Source organism: Bos javanicus, chromosome 29, assembly GCF_032452875.1.
Source record: "Bos javanicus breed banteng chromosome 29, ARS-OSU_banteng_1.0, whole genome shotgun sequence".
NCBI lineage: Eukaryota > Metazoa > Chordata > Mammalia > Artiodactyla > Bovidae > Bos > Bos javanicus.
In genome coordinates this window covers 46,338,849-46,351,140 of record NC_083896.1, presented here as the reverse complement: position 1 = coordinate 46,351,140, position 12,292 = coordinate 46,338,849, and the positions used below count along the sequence as shown (strand labels likewise).

The following is a 12,292-nucleotide window of genomic DNA, read 5'->3' as shown; positions in this document are numbered from 1 at the left end:
TAACACATAAATCAACAATACGTGAATAAAACTTTATAAAATAAACTAACTGACCAAAAAAGGCATGAGAATGTACTTGACTTCACTAGCCCAAGTTACAGCTACTGTATGCATCACCACACAGCGAGGAGTGTAGGTAAAATGAAAAGGATGAAAGAGGAGCCACTCGAGCGGATGGAGTCAATGGACCTCGCACACGCTTGGGGGATGTCACCTGGTACCGCGGCTTCAGCAGAGGCAGCCACAGGTTTCCAAAGTGGAACACACGCACACCTCTACGACCAAGCAATGTCACCTCCAGGTATATCCCCAACAATCCCACACACAATGTCAAGAGAAAAGCTCAGACACACGTGAACATACCATAGATTTACGGAAGGAACGAGACTCGGCAGAGCTAGTCAACCTGGCTAAGTATCAGGACCCTGGCTGCCCTCAGCAGACAGTGTGACTGAAAGTGGACAAAGGAGATGCCTGGGACCCAGGTACCAAGGTGGGTTTCAGACTGTGAAAACCCATTTATGGTGTACACTCTTCTGTATTTCTATCACACTTCAATAGAGATTTAAACCAGTACGAGTCCAGGAGAGATGTGGGGACTGAAGGATTAGGCGGGACACCACTGACCTTAGGTTTATGGGGCTGGAGCTGATTACCTGAGGGTTCATTATACTATTCTATGTTTGTGGATGTTAAAATTTTCCCCTAATAAAAAAGGACTTTAAACATACATTAATATAAAATTAGATGGAACTGCTGGTAAAAGTATAAACTAATTTTCTGGCCACAGATATCAAAGGGTTTTAAAATCTATACATTCCTTGACCCAATTACGTTGCTTTGAGTTCATCCTAAGGTGTTCATCCTGAGTTAAAAGTCTTATATATAACAATGTCCAAAGAGTTAATAACGGGGGAAAAAAAGAGAGAAACATCCAAATCCAGAGGTCATAGGACATTGTGGGCACCACCCTAGGACAAACGACCAGGTCACCCACAATACACGGAACCTGAGTAACAGAGGTTTTATCTACCCCAAGGTCCTTTTATCTATCCAATGAAATACAGTCATTAAAAATGGTGTGATCCACATCATTATGTCACAAAAACATGCAAATTATGAAAACAATATGATACCACTACACACCTGTTAGAATGGCCAAAGTCCACAAGGCTGACCACCCCCCCCACCCCAGTGCTGGGGAAGGTGTGGAGCCACCGGAACTCTCAGTCGTTGCTGATCAAAGTGCAAAATGGTGCAGGCACTGGGAAGACAGTTCAGCAGTTTCATACAAAACTAAAGACATTCTTACCATATAATCCAGCAATCACTCCTTGGTATTTACCCAAAGGAGCTGAAAACACGAACAAAAACCTGCATACAGATGTTTACAGCAGCTTCTTCCATATGTGGAAGCAACCAAAACGTCCTTCAGTGGGTGCGTGGGTAGACTTTTCCCCTCCCCTGTTTCTGGGAGGGGGAAAAGAACTTTTTTTTTTTTTGAAACATCAGGACATTCAGTCCTTAACAAAGCTCACCTTCAAAAAAAAAAAAGAAAAAACAACTATTTCCCAGAGCCTAACCCGCTGGGGTTTCACCGGAACCTAACCTACCTGGAGGAAGGGAATCTCCAGCTCCAGCCCCTCTAACCTTCCGCGTGAGGAAAGGGGAGCACACAACTCCAGACCACGCTAGCCATCCCGCACCACCTGAGAAGGGGAAAAAGCAGAGAAGCACCGGTGAAGGTCACAGCTCACCAAGACTGAGGCCGCGCAGCACTGCAGGACACGCCCATCCCCGAGACAACTCTACTGCGCTTCCCAAGGTCCGCTCTTCACATTTCCTTTTACCAGTGTATCATGTCTGCCTTTCAGAAAGACTGCAAAGCATACTAAGGCAAAAAGTAGCTTGAAAAGACTGAGCAAGCATCAGAAGCAGTCATTTACAGGGCACTTTCCCGGGGGTCCAACAGTTAGGACTCCACGGTTCCATTGTAGGGGTGCAGGTCCAATCTCTGGTCAGGGCACTAGAATCCCACATGTCATGTGCTGTGCCCCCAACCAAAAAACAAAAAAGTCATGTATGCCAGACACGCTGGAATTATCAGAACAGAAAAGCTAAGGGCTTTAATGGAAAAGGGAGACAACATGCAATAAGATAAAAAACAATCAAAACAAAAATTCGAAGAAAGGATCAAAAGAAATGCTTCAGACCAAACACTAACAGAAACGGACAATGTCTTTGATAGACTCGTTAGCAGACTGAACACAGCTGAGGAAAGAAACTCTGAGCTTGAAGATGTGACACCTTAAATTTCCAAAATGGAAAAGCAAAGAGAAAAGACAAAAACAAAAATGGGGATGAGGGGGTGCAGAACATCCAAGAGCCACGGGAAACTACGGAAGGTCTAACATACATGTAACGGGCTACTGGAAGGAGAAGGGAGAGAAGAGAACAACACTGGAAGCAATAATGACCAAGAATCTCCCCAAAGTAGTAGCAGACACCAAACCACAGATCAGGAATCTCAGCCAACACGAGCAAGATAAACACAGAAAATAAAAACCTACCCCCAGGTATAGCATATATTGTCTACAAGAAATCCACTTTAATACAGAAACCCAACACTCTAATAGTAAAGGAATGGAGCTGTACCATACTAACACTAATTAAACAAAGTGGGAGTAGCTACAGTAATTTCAGAAAGAGAAGACTTCAGGGCAAAAAAGCCATTACAAAATGAAAAGGGGGCCAATACTCTAAGAAGACATAACAATTCTTAATGCTATGCACCTAACAACACCTAACAATCAAAACAAGTTAAACACAGATAAAACTGCAAGGAGAAATAGATGAACTCACTTTTACAGTTAGCGACTTTACTACTCCTCTGTCGGAAACAGATACACCCATCAGAAAATCAGTACAGACAAAACAGAACTCAACAGCACCATCAATCAAATCAACTGTATACAGTTGATATGCATGGACTACTGCATCCAACGACAGCAAGTTACACTTTCTTAAATACACATGGAACACGCACCAGGACAGAGCGTGTTCTATGAAACACACCTTCACAAACGAAGAACAAAAAGCATACCATGTCTGCCTTTAGACCACAATGCAATCAAACCAAGTCAGCAACAGAAACACAGCTGGCAAAACCCAAAGTACTTCAGATTACAAATCACACTTCTAAAAAATGCATGGATTAAAGAAAAAATTCTCAAGAGAAACTTTAAAAATATCTGAACAAAATGAAAATACAACTTATTAAAATTAGGGGGATGCAAAAAACATTGCTTAGATTAAAATTTATAGAATTGAAAGCACATATCAAAAAAGAAAGATCTAAAATCAATAATCTAAGCTTTCACCTTAGAAGAGCAAATTAATTCCAAACTAAGCAGAAACTGAAATAATAAAAATCAGAGCAGAAAATAAAACAAGAAATCAGTAGAGGAAATCAACAAACCCAAAAGCTGAGTATCCCCACCCCTTCCCCAAAAAATCAATAAAATCAGGAAGACTTTTGCCAGACTAAGGAAAAAAGACCTGAATTACTAACATTAGAAATGAAAGAGGGGAATCACTACAGATCTCACATGCAACAAAAGGCTAATAAAAGAGTATTATGAACAACTCTATAGCCATGGATTTGATAACCTGGATGAAATGGACCAACTCCTTGACAGATACAATCTGTCACAGCGCACCTAAGACAATTTGAATAGGGCTGTATCTATTAAAGAAACTGAATCACTTATGAATAACCTTCTAAAACAGAAAGCATCATGTCCCAACGGGTTTACTGGTGATTTCTACCAAACAGTTAAAGAAAAAAAATTTTTACCAATTCTCTACAGTCTCTTTCAGAAGATAGAAACAGAAGGAATACTTCTTAATTCATTCTATGAGACCAATCATGCTCAATGCTATTTACTCAACTGCACTGAAAACTTATGTGTACACAAAAGCCTGCATACAGACGTCTGCACCAGCTTTTTCATAACTGCCCAAACTTGGAGGCATCCAAGACGGCCTTCAGGTAGAATGGACAGACTGTGGCACAACCAATGGGTATTACTCAGCACTAAAGGAAATGGGCTCTTAAGGAGTGAAAAGACATGCAGGAACCTAATTGTATATTACTAAGTGAAAGAAGCCAGTCTCAAAAGGCTACAATACTGTATGATCTCTACTGTATTTTGCTCTAGAAAAGGCAAAACTAGAGACACATTAAAAAGATTAGTGGTTGTCAAGGGTTAAGTCTGAGGCAGGGATGATCAGGCAAAGCACAGAGGACGTTTAGGGCAGCAGTGTTCTGTAGACTACTGGTGGATATATGCCATTACACACGTCTAAACTCAAAGAACACATAACACTAAGACTGAACCTAACGTGACCTGTGGACTCTGAGTGACAATGACGTGTCAGTGTACATTCACAAGGCTGGAGTGGCACGTGGGGAGACGAGGAGCATGTGGGCTTCTGGCTCTGTACTGCTGGCTCAATTCTGCTGTGGACCTAAAACTGCTCCGTGAAATAAAGTTTATTAATTTTTAAAAATGGTTAAAATGTAAATTTGTGTTATACATTTTTGTAGCAAAAAAGATCTGCTAAATAATTTTTCATTACAATAGAGCTTAAAAACATCATGCATGTCATACATCATTTGAAAAGGAAAGAGAAAAGCTTTCTAAAACAAGGTCTCCATCCACTGTTTAACAGTTGTACTTTATATAGAAAGATCAAAAGCAAAAAATCCAGCTTATAATTCAGTGTTTTACCTATTTCTGTACCAAACACGAAACTCTGAAAAGCTTCTAAGTTCGAAGTACTGTATTGTAAGAAACTAAAGGCAAGTCAAACTGTCTGTGATAGAAAAAAAAAAATCTAAAGCCCACTGGTCTGGGAAATGGCTATTAAAACACCTTCATATAAGTAATTAAAAAGGAGGCAGATCTCTGTGTACTGCATGGGAGTCGATGAAAAGTGATAAACGATTAAAAAAAAAAAGTGTGTATGCCTAACACTGGGCTGCCCATTCTATAAACACACAAATAAATACACAAACAGAAGAAAATCAAGAAAACAGACAAAAAAAACGATTAACAGCAGAAGACAGAAGAGGGTCGAGGGAAGGTGAGCAAGAGAGACTTCAGTCTCACCTGTTTTTATTTTTTCAAAGTAAATATAATCACACATTAACCAATTTTTTTAAACTAAGACCTCTAAACAGAAAAATGGCAAAAGAGTAAAAAAGAAAATTTCACAACATTCTACCACCAGTCAAGATTTCAAAACCAAAGCCAGTAAGAGATTTCATAAAATAAGGTATTAATCATTAACAAAGTCAGCTTTGCCATATCACTTGTTCTATGAAAGTTTATCATTTCTACATTAATAAACTCACGGAAAAAAAAATTCGTACAAATTCAAATCACCCAAAGTTAACCTTTAATTGCAAAAAGAGAATTAATATTATTTCCATTTTACATAGAAGAAGCTGGAGCTCAGAAAGTGAAATAATTTGGAGTATATTGTCTGTATACTGTCACCCTGCTTATTTAACTTATATGCAGAGTACATCATGCAAAATGCCGGGCTAGATGAAGCACAAGCTAGAATCAAGATTGCTGGGAAAAATATCAATAACCTCAGATATGCAGATGACACCATCCTAAAGGCAGAAAGTGAAGAGGAACTAAAAAGCCTCTTGATGAAGGTGAAAAAAGAGAGTGGAAAAGCTAGTCTAAAACTCAACTTTCAAAAAAACTAAGATTATGGCATCTAGCCCAATCACTTCACAACAAACAGATGGGGCAAAAGGGGAAACCGTGACAGATTTTATTTTCTTGGGCTCCAGAATCATTGTGGATGGTGACCGCAGCCATGAAATTAAAAGATGCTTGCTCCTTGGAAGGCAAGCTATGACAAACCCAGACAGCGTATTTAAAAAGCAGAGACGTCACTTTGCTAACAGAGGTCTGTATAGTCAAAGCTACGGTTTTCCCAATAGTCACGTACGGACATGAGAGCTGGACCATCAAGAAGGCTGAGTGCTGAAGAACTGATGCTTTTGAACTGTGGTGCACAGAAGACTCTTCAGAGTCCTTTGGACAGCAGGGATTCTAAACCAGTCAGTTCTAAAGGTAACCAACACTGAATATTCACTGAAGGACTGATGCTGAAGCTCCAATACTTTGGCCCCTGATGCAAAAGAACCGACTCACTGAAAAAGACCTTGAAGCTGAGAAAGACTGAGGCCAGGAGGAGAAAGCGGTGACAGAGGACAAGATGGTTGGCTGGTATGACCAACTCAATGGACATGAGTTTGACCAAACTCTGGGAAATAATGAAGGACAGGGGAGCCTGGCGTGCTGCAGTCCATGGGGTTGCAGAGTTGGACACGGTTTAGTGACTGAACAATGAACAAGGGTAAGGTGGGTACATGAGCAAGGGCAGGCTGCTGAAGGTTTACACTAATCGAGAGGCAATTCAACAGTAACTGCCACCAAAAGCTGAAAAATTTTTAGGCCTGACAATATGGTACATGGCAGGAATGGACTCTTCTTTTTTCAGGGAATAAACACAAACATGCCCGGTAATGTTTATCCTTAATTCTCACAACAATTCTGCTAAACCGGCACGCTCTCTCTGCCCTGTGCCCCTACAATCCCTTCTCATTCTTTCCTCATTGCCCTAGAAGATTATCAAACTTCATTTTTTGAAAGTTGATGAAAACAGTAGTTATAATGCCTGTGCATTTCAAACTCCTTGGCATCACTGAAAATTACCAGGAAAGGCCTAAAAGTAGCAATTAACTGCTTACTCCTAGGGTCAGCAGTGCTGACACCAAACCCCTTAACCCTTCCTTAGTTTATAAGGCTTGCTAACCAGCCTCACAAAGGGAGTTCCAACCTCCGCAGCCTACACTAGCTATGTCCCTCCATTTCTCTTCTCACTGATTAGCTGGAATAAGAAAAGACTTTGTATAAAGAAATACCAACAAGTATGAAACCATCCCTCCTCTCCCCCAGGAGAGGCCAAGTACTTTAAATGCTGAACTCCACTCTTTTCATTTCCCAAAGACAGATTTGGCCGGTAATCTATTTTGGTCCACATCCCTTTTCCAGATTGTTTTTGGTGTTCTATACTTGGCTAGAGTTGCATTTAAGGTTCACATAAATGTTTTCTAGCAATCAAAATGATCTTGTTTCAAAAAGGTAACTTATTCTGGAAATCTTTTCCATTTCTGGATATAAAAATGAGCTGCTTCAATCATGCCTGACTCTTTGTGACCCCATGGGCTGTAGCCTGCCAGACTCCTCTGTCCATGGGATTCTCCAGGCAAGAATACTAGAATGGTTTGCCATTTCCTCCTCTAGGGGGTCTTCCCCACCCAGGGATCGAATCCTTGTCTCTTACATCTACCTGCATTGGCAGGTGGATTCTTTACCGTTATCGCCATCTGGGAAGCCCCAAAATGAGCCAACCAACATGGAAGAGCAGAAAATCTTTAAGAAATTCTTTACTGACACTCCATTTAAAGGATGGAGAAAAAAATCACATCTGCCAGCTCTTAGGTAAAATGAATATCCCCTTTTACTTGTAATTTTTAAAGTTTTTTTGAATACTGGTTGAGACATATCCAAAACAGTATCTGGTACTTGATTATTTAAAAGCAGCAAGACACCAAAAGAGCAAACCAACACCAGCAACCTAAAAATAAAAAAAGACAACGTACCTGCTGGACTTGTCAACATGAAGAGCACATTAGGTACAGAATATCTCAGACTCCTGGAGGAGGAACAACTGACAAGTCATTTCTAATTAATCACAATAACAAGTGGAAAAAGATAGGAAATACTGTCGAAGTGCTCAGGGAAAACAATGAAAACAATCATCAGCCTAGAACTAGGTAGCAGGCAAAACGCCTTTCAAGAATGACAGCATTCTTTTGTAATGCCCCATCTGTAGGATTTTAAGAGCAGCAAGATGAAAATTGGGCAGCAGATGCACATAAATCAGGAAGGTCACAAGACTAAAAGCATTCAAAAGTTTCTTATAAGGATAAAGATATCAATTGGTAAAGCGTCTGTCTACAATGCGGGAGACCAGGGTTCTATCCCTGGGTCGGAAAGATCCCCTGGAGAAGGAAATGGCAGCCCACTCCAGTACTACTGCCTGGAAAATCCCATGGATGGAGGAGCCTGGTAGGCTACAGTCCATGGGGTCGCAAACAGTCGGACACGACTGAGTGACTTCACCTCACTTAGGTTAAATATGAAATGTCTAAGATCACCAGAAGTGTCTAATCTCTTACTGAGTACAGGCAAAAAGAGTAGACAGGAATTAAGGGGGAAAAAATCCCACAATACATAGGCAAGAAAAGAAAAAGATAAGGAAAAAACCCCAGTTAGAAAGCAAAAATACCATAGTAGAAATAAACTAAATACTTCAATCACAATTAATGTAAATTAGTTGAAATACGAAAAGTCGAATAATGAAAATGCAATCCAGCTGTGTGCTGCTTTCAAAAGGCACACCCAAAGACCACACTTAAGAAGCAGAAAAATACTTATCAGGCAAACATTAATTAAAAGTCACTTGGTACAGCTATGCCAATATCCGACAAAATGCATTTGAGTGGAAAAAATGTTCCTAGAAACAAAGATTCACTACAGAATGACACACTGTGCGAGTCACCAGAAGCAACTCTAACTTATAAAGATGAGGCAGAGACGGAGAGCCGCGGCGTCCAGCAAGCCCTCCACCACGAGGAGAGCTTACAACGCCCTCTCTGTACCCAAGGAACAAGCAGCCGGTATTAGTTAAGGACACTAGTTTGAATGAGACGCCAGTTAATGTGCTTCATCTAACAGACACGGGGAAACCTGACCTTAAAATTAGAAACGCATTCTTCTTAAACACACGTGGAATAAAAATTTGCCACTAACTAGACGCCGTTAAAACAGCCTCAACAAATTTCAAAGAATAAGCATCACATTATGCTCATACATTATGAGCACAATGTATGCTAGCAATCAGTAACAAAACTTAAAAGATACATATACACACGCACATCAAGATTTTTCAATATACTTTCTAAACCTCTAAGTCAGAAAGAAGTCAAAATGAAATTGACTGAATATATTATCTGAATATATTCAGAACTGAAAGATAAAAATCCTACACAGCAAAAGTGTTATTTAAAGGGTAATTACTACTCTATTTACATATATATAAGTACGTATTATGCATGCTAAAAATTAAGGACCTAAGAATCCTGTTTAAGAAATTAAATATTAATAATTAATTACAAGTCAGGCAGATTCCAAAAATAAGAAGTTATAATTTTCTTCCAATATAACTGAAAATTCACACAAAATGAGTTTTAGAAAAACATAAATTACCAAATGTGACTCAAGAAAAAGAAAAGACTCTAATGATCCTATAAATATTAAAGCAATCAAATCAATAATTTTTAAATCTCAGACAGAAACCACCACACCCTTATGGTTTTAGAGGCAAGTTTTATAAGACACTGAAGGAACAAATAATCCTAATTTTACTTATGAACCCTCTAAGAAAATAAAAAGGAGGAAACACAGTTTATTTTATGAGACTAGAATACTCTTGATAACAAAACTCATAAGGCCGATACAACAAAAAAGGAAAATTAGAGATCATTCTTACCAATAAACATAGATACATAAATCCTGAGATATTAGCAAATTAAAAACAAAAGGGGTGGGAGGAATTCCCTGGCAGTCCAATGGTTAGGACTCTTCACTGCTGGGGCCCAGATTCAATCCTTGGTTGAGGAACTAAGATTCCACAAGTATGGAAAGGCCAGAAAAAAAGCCCCAAACAAACAGAAAAACAACAACAAAAACATGAAACATACAAAAACATATATAACAAAAACAAAGCAAAAAACCCTTTTTTAAAAAGAATACATCATTGTCAAGTTGGAAAAACTTTCATATCATCATCTCGACAGATGTAGAAAATGCATTCAATTAGGACTTCCCTGGCGGGCCAGTGGTTAAGAATCCGCCTGCCAATGCAGGGGACATGAGTCTGACCCCTGGTTAGGGAACTGAGGCCCCACACGCCCTAGAGCCCCTGGTGTGCGACAAGAGACGCCCACACACCACAGAGAGCAGCTGCTCCACTGGCCACAGCTAGAAAAGCAAGACCCACCACAGCCAAGAGTAAGTAAATAAGTGAAAAATTTTAAATGCATTCAGTTAAGTTCAGTGCCCGCTTGTGAGCTGTTTTTTTTTTAATTCTCCGTAAACTAAGGTTGAAGAAATCTTCCTCAACCTGTTAAAAGAAAAAAAAAGTATCCACACACGCAATGGTAAAAGATAAAAGCATTTGCCTTAAAACTGGGACTGTGATAAGGATGCCCGCCACGACCATCTATATTCTCCACTGGTGATGGTTGCCATGCAGCAACACAGTAAGACTAGAGTAAAATATATTAAACAATAAAAGGACTGGAAAGAAATGAACTGTCATTATTCATAGATGAGATGATTATCTACACAAAAACCCCAAGAGTCCACAAGCAAATTATTATCAAGCTAGAGAACCTACTAGATATAATAGCCACATACAAAGTCATCTGCATTTTCATTTGCCAACAAATAGAAATTTTTCACTTAAAAAAATAATTTACAACAGCAACAAAAAAAGTAACCAAAGAATAAATCTAACAAAAAATACGCAAAATTTGTAGAAAGAAAAGAATATAAAACTTTTAAAAAGACAACTACCTATAAACCAAAAAATCTATTTCCTCTTCTACCTGAGTAGTATAAAGGACAGAAGAAAAGATTGGAAAGTACTAAAATCCATTTTTGTCCTTTTAAACACCTTTTAAAAAATCCCATAAACACAGTAAAACATTCACAAATTGGGAAAAGATATTTGTCACAAAGATAATAAGAATCAGAATATATAAGAATTCCTACAAATAAGAAAAATCAAACTCAAGAAGAAAAAATAATAAACAGGAAAAAAAGAGAGACATAACAGGTATTTCACAAAAGTAGAAATCTAAATAGCCAAAAAAAGATTGCTCAACTTCGTTAGTAATTTGAAAAAAGAACATTAAAACCATGCAGTGATAAATAAAAGTGGGCAAAGAACTACTTGAATAGACTTTCCTCTAAAAAAGATCCACAAACAGCCAATACATACATGACAAGATGCTCGACAATATTAGTCATTCAGGAAAGGGAAAACCACAATGATACACCACACTTCACACCCACTAACACGGCTGTGAATTGTTTCTAAACGGAAAAGAATATATATTAGTGAGGACGTGGAGAAATTAGAACCCTGGGATGGTGTTGGTGAGATGTAATAAATATGGTACAGTCACTCTGGCAAACAGTTTGGTCGTTCTTCAAAATTTTAAAACACAGGAACATTACCCAACAATTCCACTTCTGAGTACACACCAAGAGAAATAAATACCTACGTCCCTCCGAAGACTCATAGGCAAACACTCACAGCAGTATGGTTGGTAACAGTCAAAAAGTGGAATCAAGCCAAACATCCACCAACTTATGAATGGATAAATAACGGCATGTCCATGTGCTCAAATGCAACAGAGCACTAATACTGAAATATGCTACAAGGATAAACCCTGAACACATGCTGAGCAAAAGAAGCAAGTCACCAAAGACCACATAGGGTATGACTCCATCTACATGAGAGGTCCAGAATCGTCAAGTCCGTAAGAAAGTCCATTAGTGGCTGCCCAGGGGTTAGGTGGAAACAGAGTCACCGCTAACAAGTACAAGGGTTCTTTTTAGGATGGTGAAGTGTTCTAAACATTAGATTGTGGTGATCATTACACAATTCTCTGAACACACTAAAACCTATTAGACTGTACCCTTTAAATGGGTAAACTGTAACATGTAGTTACATCTCAATAAAACTAGGAACTGATAAGATGTAAGGTCATAACCACCAATCTGACAAGTATAAAAAAGTCTGACAGTACCAAGAGCTGGCAAAGATGTGGAACACCAGTGCTGGCAGGAGGGCACTTCTAACTAAAGTCCAGTTACTTTTAACCAAGGTTCAAACTCTACAGGTCCCACCACCCTGCAATTCTAAGTCTCTCCAGGCTTTATACCTTGCAGAAATGTTTTTTGCACTTGTCCAAAGCCATATTGTTCTTTACTGGAAACAATCCTATCCCGTAAGGATAGGACAAAGAATATAAAATGAAATATATTCAGTCTGAAAAAGAACACAG

The 12,292-nt window shown here is 39.0% G+C and overlaps 1 protein-coding gene across 15 annotated transcripts in view; it reads right to left on the bottom strand.

The window, feature by feature from the left end:
- Positions 1 to 12,292, bottom strand: part of PPP6R3 (protein phosphatase 6 regulatory subunit 3) — a 125,118-nt gene that overhangs the window by 102,030 nt on the left and 10,796 nt on the right. For 10 of the 15 annotated variants that reach the window (XM_061407240.1, XM_061407238.1, XM_061407245.1 and 7 more), the window contains exon 2: positions 1,614 to 1,709. The exons of the other annotated variants lie outside the window; for them this stretch is intronic. The gene's annotated coding sequence lies outside the window, so the exon portion shown is untranslated. The remainder of the gene's footprint in view (positions 1 to 1,613; positions 1,710 to 12,292) is intronic. 15 annotated transcript variants of the gene reach the window in all.